Source organism: Galeopterus variegatus, unplaced genomic scaffold, assembly GCF_000696425.1.
Source record: "Galeopterus variegatus unplaced genomic scaffold, G_variegatus-3.0.2 Scaffold1511, whole genome shotgun sequence".
NCBI classification, from domain to species: domain Eukaryota; kingdom Metazoa; phylum Chordata; class Mammalia; order Dermoptera; family Cynocephalidae; genus Galeopterus; species Galeopterus variegatus.
This window is the reverse complement of record NW_007727622.1, coordinates 63,665-69,782: the sequence shown is the minus strand read 5'-3', so window position 1 is coordinate 69,782 and position 6,118 is coordinate 63,665. Positions and strand designations below refer to the sequence as shown.

General features: G+C 37.9%; 1 long non-coding RNA gene across 1 annotated transcript; it reads right to left on the bottom strand.

The window, feature by feature from the left end:
- Nucleotides 1-799: 799 nt before the first annotated feature.
- LOC103594232 lies at nucleotides 800-2,923 on the bottom strand. The gene is made up of 2 exons (XR_550833.1): nucleotides 1,525-2,923; nucleotides 800-1,492 (listed from the first exon to the last, which is right to left on the bottom strand). It is a non-coding gene; the product is annotated as an uncharacterized LOC103594232 (long non-coding RNA).
- Nucleotides 2,924-6,118: the final 3,195 nt, after the last annotated feature.

Sequence of the window (6,118 nt, the reverse complement as noted above, 5' to 3'; positions counted from 1 at the left end):
TCACATATATATACAAAAAAAATATATATATATATATATATATATATATAAATAAAATAATTATATATATATATAAATAAAATAATTATATATATATAAAATAATGTATATGTATATGACAGTTCAAGGAACCAGATCTAAACATTTCTTAAGTCAAGTTTGATTTGGCTTCTTTAGAACTACTGCTGTACTCTTTAGGGAATGCCGCATAGCACTGTAGTTTTAATACATGCAGATCATAATAACCCCAATTAAACACAGCTTTTTCTAAATGGAGGATTTTTCTTTTAAATTCTGGTGCTGTGAAAAAATAAAATTCATACCAGATATTTTTAAAAAGAAGATTCATGTAGTTTCTGTTTTGTTTTTGTTTTTGTTATTGTTGGCTGGCTGGTACAAGGGTCTGAACACTTGGCCTTGTTTTAACACCACGGTCTAACCAACTGAGCTAATTGGTCAGCCTTCATATAGATTTTTAAACAGGCGTTTGTGTGTTATTAGCTTACATATAGGACGAGGTAATCTCATTGTTAGAAAAAAATATGCCCAGGCTCCCTCTTGGCTGATGTATTTATTATTTTTTTTTCCCACAATGACCCTGGTTCTTAATGGGGCCACCAGAATTATAGTTTCTTGTCTTTCCTTAGCCCGTGCTCCTTGGTCTGCTGTGATATTTATGTTGAGTGGACCCTCTTTATGGCTGTCTAGTCTGAACCCCTCTTAGCATTTAACTGTGACATCTTGGAAGCTAGAGAGAAGAAAAGTAGGATTTCTTTTTTAACACTTTGAAATTATTATGGTTTAATAATTTCTCCAGAGCAAACAAATAAGCATGCTCAACAAAACAAAACAAAACAAAATACAAATGTACGTCAATTAGTGTTTCAGTGTCTCTATTCTACTTGCAAGAAAATGATGCAAACCTCCTAAGGAATTATGAGGCCTTAGAAGTCAACTTCATGGGAAAAGGTAAAAGTACTTCTTTCACCCCAAGAAAAAGAAAAGCAAAAGGGCAGGCCCAATAGAAAAGCCACCCCTTAAATAAACAAACTGTAAAAAGCTGGAAAATGAAAAGCAACATCCTGTTTGGAAACTGAACTTTTGTCCTTGAACTTGTGTTGGCACCAAGCCTTGAGCACAGTGAACTCCATAGTTATTTGCTGGGGCAAATGAATGAAAGAAGGAAATACGTGTAACTCCCCAGCACCCAGGAAGTGGTTTCTCTTGCCTCTCTGAGTGCTTCCTTTCCTTGCTCTCCTGTTCACACACTAATTCTGGGACGGGCTGAACATCAAGATGAGGGCCCTTAAACGTTCTTTCTTAGCGTAAATCCACTCAGATCTGCATTTGCCCTATAGGGAGTGCTAAGGTCAGAGAGTAAATGGCTGTAAGGGACCCTTTTAAAATGAACATTTTCCTCATTGAACTAGCTGGGATTCTTTAATCATGTAGAAATCAAACCAACTTTATAATTTTACTTCAAATTTTTTTTCTTGTGATGGTTAAAGAAAAAAAAAAAAAAACCCACCAAAACCCTATACGTTGCTTAAAGGAGTTTCCTTCATTGTTAGGAAGTCTGGGTTAAGTTGAAATGCCTGTTTTAACTTTTTTCTGCTCTCATATACCAAACACTTTGTATTTCTCTTGTAGAGCCCTGATTTTAAATCTTGAGACTAAACAGGTTTGCTGCCCATCTGTGAGTTCAAACACATCACTTATTTTCTGTTCCAGATAAAGTGATGTGGTTTTAGCTTTGCTCCAAGTGTTAACATTATCTTGTTCAGTAGCAGTTGTGGAAGAGGGGTCAAAGGCTTGAGTAAACCTGGAGCAATCCTACAGAACATAGAGCTCTATGGGATGACGACAGGCCTGTGAGCATTTGATTTTTTCTTATTTTGTAAGTATCAAACTATTTAGGTTTTGCTTTACCAGTAAAATGTCCTTAGCAGAATAGATTTTAAGTGTGGATTATAGATCTTGATATTGAATCCGTCAGTGATTCTTTCAAGAGAAATACATCTATTTTACCTAAAGCAACCTAAGATATATTAATTATGGAATTGTGTTGGGTGAGTTTTTAAGAAATATTTTCTAAATTCTTGACACAGTTGTGAAGGATAATTTTTTGATCTGCAGTGTTGAGCAGCAAATCCAGATTTACAAGTCATCTGTAACTTTTCTGGCAGGGCATTTGCCAAATGGAGTATAGGATCCAACAGAGTTTTCTTAGAAAGGGTGTCACTGTTCAATGAAGGAAGCAGGACCAGAAGCATCTGCATGAAAGCTGGTGAGACCTGTTTCCCGATGCTCTGCAGCTAGGGTGCTGGTGATTGGCTGGGCAGTGGGGAAGCAGGTTTTAACAACAGGTAATCCTTCCAGATCGCTGTATTTTGGGAAGAAGGATACAGCTATTGTCTGCTACATCCCGAGGTTAGCCTTCTGCTTAAAGTCTCAGAATGTGCAAATGCCAGCTTCTGGAAAGCAAGCATCACCATGTACCAAGTGCTTTCCAAAATATCACATTCATGAACTTAATAGTGTGGTCAGAATTTGTGTAAATATGTCTCCTAAATGTCTTTGGAGAGATGTGATTTATTTTTCATATTTTCAAAATGCATTCCATTTCAAATAAAGTATTTATTGAGATGACCCACCTGCAGACCTTCTGAAGGCCTCATTCACTGGGCACTATGAATACACCATGTGTTTCTGTGGGACAAAGATTCTAAAGGGCTTAGCTGTTGAAAAGGCCATGACCATTCTGGGAAGAAAAAACATCATTTTTGAGGTTGGAAATTCATTTTAAAAAATTAACTGGGAATTTTGAATATAGAAATTCACTGAGATGTTTTGGTGAAATAATTAGCTTTCAGAATGCTCATGAATTTGAGTTGAATTTTCCAAAGATCTCCGTAGGATGAGAAATGGTCCCTAGTGAATTAGCTTGAAGGCAATGCCCTCTTGAGTCTGAGAGAGATTTTTGAGGTTGGAAATTCATTTTAAAAAATTAACTGGGAATTTTGAATATAGAAATTCACTGAGATGTTTTGGTGAAATAATTAGCTTTCAGAATGCTCATGAATTTGAGTTGAATTTTCCAAAGATCTCCGTAGGATGAGAAATGGTCCCTAGTGAATTAGCTTGAAGGCAATGCCCTCTTGAGTCTGAAAGAGAGAGAGAGAGTCTAGTCCTCTTAGGTCCCTTGGGAGGGTGAGGCCTTGACTCTAAGAGAATCATCTTCAAATAGGTATTTATAAAGCTTTCTGTTTTGTTTGGAAAGCAGAAGAGGGATTTGATTCTTTAAAGAAAAATAGCATAACTTTATTCTTACAATCTCCATTGACATCTAAAAACCTTTAAATCTCAAAAGACTTTAAAAAAAAGAGTAATAAAGCTGTTAATGTAAGACTATGCTGGGGTTTAAAAAATTGCCTTCAAATTTCCTATTTTAAAGAAGAAATGAAATCTAAGAAGATCAATTACTGCTGTTGTGTGGGGAGTTCAGGATACTGTGTGAAATAAATGTATATAGTAGGTGGTAAAACAGGGTTGGTAACAATCAGAATTTGAGAGTCATTAGCACATGGGTCCAAGTCCCAGTTCTACCACTTATTAGCTGTGTAGATCTTGATTTACTTAACTTCTTGGAAACTCCACTTCCTTCTCTGTAAAATGGAATTAATAAAGGTACTTATCTTAGGATTATTGAGGCGATTTAATAAGTTAGTACACATAAAAGTGCTTAGAACAGTGGCCAGCATTGCTATGAAAGGAAGCTCCCTGCATTTTAGGACAGATAAACAGGCTTGGAATCATTGTAGCCATATGAATATATAACATAAGGCATTTTGAAGCTATGAATTGAAGCTAACATCTCAGCACTTCTTTTTAAATGGTAAGAACAGTATGATGACAACATCCTTGTATTCAACTTTGAAAGAAGAGAAAAATACATTACTTATAGTGTTACCACTTTAATGACTATTTTCATTTGCTTATTACTTCCCAGTCTTGGTCCACATGCTCATGTATTTTAAGTTATTTACAATAATAACAATCAAAATACTCATGCGTAGCTGCAGTGCTCTGCCCAGATTGCTACTTCAGGGTGGAGAGGGTGGGTACTCAGTCTCCAGATATGAGAGTGTTGGTGGCTGTCATGCTCTCAGCGAGTCCTTCACCTGAAATTGTCCTCAGTCAGAACCATCTTGCCATCAAACACACCCCATCCTTGGAGTAGCCCACATCCAGTGACTGGTCTGTGGGGAATGGATAAAGGCCAGGCCCTGTTGTCTTGAATTAGGACAACTGTAAAGCTCCATCCCAGCTCCAGAGCTCCCTGTGGAATTGGCTGAGGCCTCTTTCAACAATGAGTTGGCATTGTAGTTCAACTCTCCCTCTGCACAGTCCTGTTTCCCTTATGCCCTCACTGGTGAGCTTCTCAAGAACACTTGGGGGTGGGCGTCCCTTCCCTTCCTCCAACCTCCCGCAGTCAAATCCTGTCTGTGGATTCCCTGAGATACAGGGTGTCTTGTCTACGTGAGATGCATGGTTGTAGACAGGTTTCTGTGTGAAGGTTCTGTAGGAAGGCTGGTGGTGTTGAGATGGGAGCATATAGCATAATGGTTTAGCCTAGGCTTTGGAATAGTGGCTCTCAACCTGCACAAAATTTTTCCCCCAGAAGACATTTGGTGATGTTTGGAGACATTTTTGGAGACAAAGGTCTACTCTGTTACTCCTTGATACAGAGTTTTCACAGCTGGTGGGTAGAGGCCAGAGATGTTGCTAAATATCCTACAATGCTCAGGAGAGCCTCCATGACACACAAGAATTATACAGCCTAAAATATTAATCATGCCAAGGCTTTATATGATGATAGTTTTGTACTTATTAGCTGGGTTTCCTTGGGCAAGTGATTTAGCTTATTTTAGCCACAGTTTCATGGCAGACAATGCTAGTATCTGTCTCATGGAGTTGTGAAACCAAAATTAGATAATCGACATAAAGGGCTGTAACATAGTAAGCATTCAATAAATGGTAGCTGTCAGTCTCATTATTATTGTTTAAAGTCATAATCTTAATGACAGTGTAATGTCCCATTGAGCTGATGTATTGTTTTATTCATTTGCCTATTTCCGTCTAGTGAGTTTCTGTTTTTATGCTGTTATCAATACTGCTGCAGTAAATATCTTAGGTTTATATCATATTGAAAAGAGCATGGACTGGGATTCTAGTTCTGACTCTGCTTAGTGATGTGACATTAGGCAGCTCACTTAATCTCTCTGAGCCTTTGCCCATTTGAAAGTGGGAATAACAGCCCTGCCCGTGGGGAGTTATTATGAACATTACTATGAAGTGGCAGTGAAATCTACATGAGTTCAAGTCCCAGAGCCACCAGTTACCCACCTTACTTACAATAAAGCGTTATGTAAATGAGAACAGAATTATTATCGATACCATTTTAAGAGGAATTAGATATTATATATTCATACACATATGTGTATTCCAATCTAAATAATTTGGTTTGGGGCCGGCCCGGTGGCGCACTGGATAAGTGCACCGCTTGGGAAGTGCGGCAGTGCTCCCGCCCGAGAGTTCGGATCCCACATGCAGACCGGTTCCCGCTCACTGGCTGAGTGAGGCGCGGGAGCAACACCGAGGGTTGCAATCCCGTTGCCGGTCCCCGGTCCGGTACGGGGGCAACACTGAGGGTTGCAATCCGTTGCCGGACACGGAAAAAGACAAAAGACAAAAAAAAAAAAAAAGAATGAAAGTCACTGAAAAAAAAATAAATAAATAAAAATAAATAAATAAATAATTTGGTTTTAAGAAAAAGGATATTGTTGCAACTAAAAATATAGCATCAAGTAATTCCTAGTTGTTTGTAGAATTTGAGCCAAATTTATATTTATGTTAAAGTGGAAGGAATTGTATGAACACAACACTGCAACTGTCCAGAAATATTGACATAGGAAAACCTGAATAATGAACTCACTGGTCATATGAATCTATTCAGCAAAATATTCTTACTAACTTTGTTTCTTTCACAGAGACTTGGTTGGAAACCGTTCCCCACCACACAGAAAGACCACAGTCAAACAAATGTCATAGTGTGAAT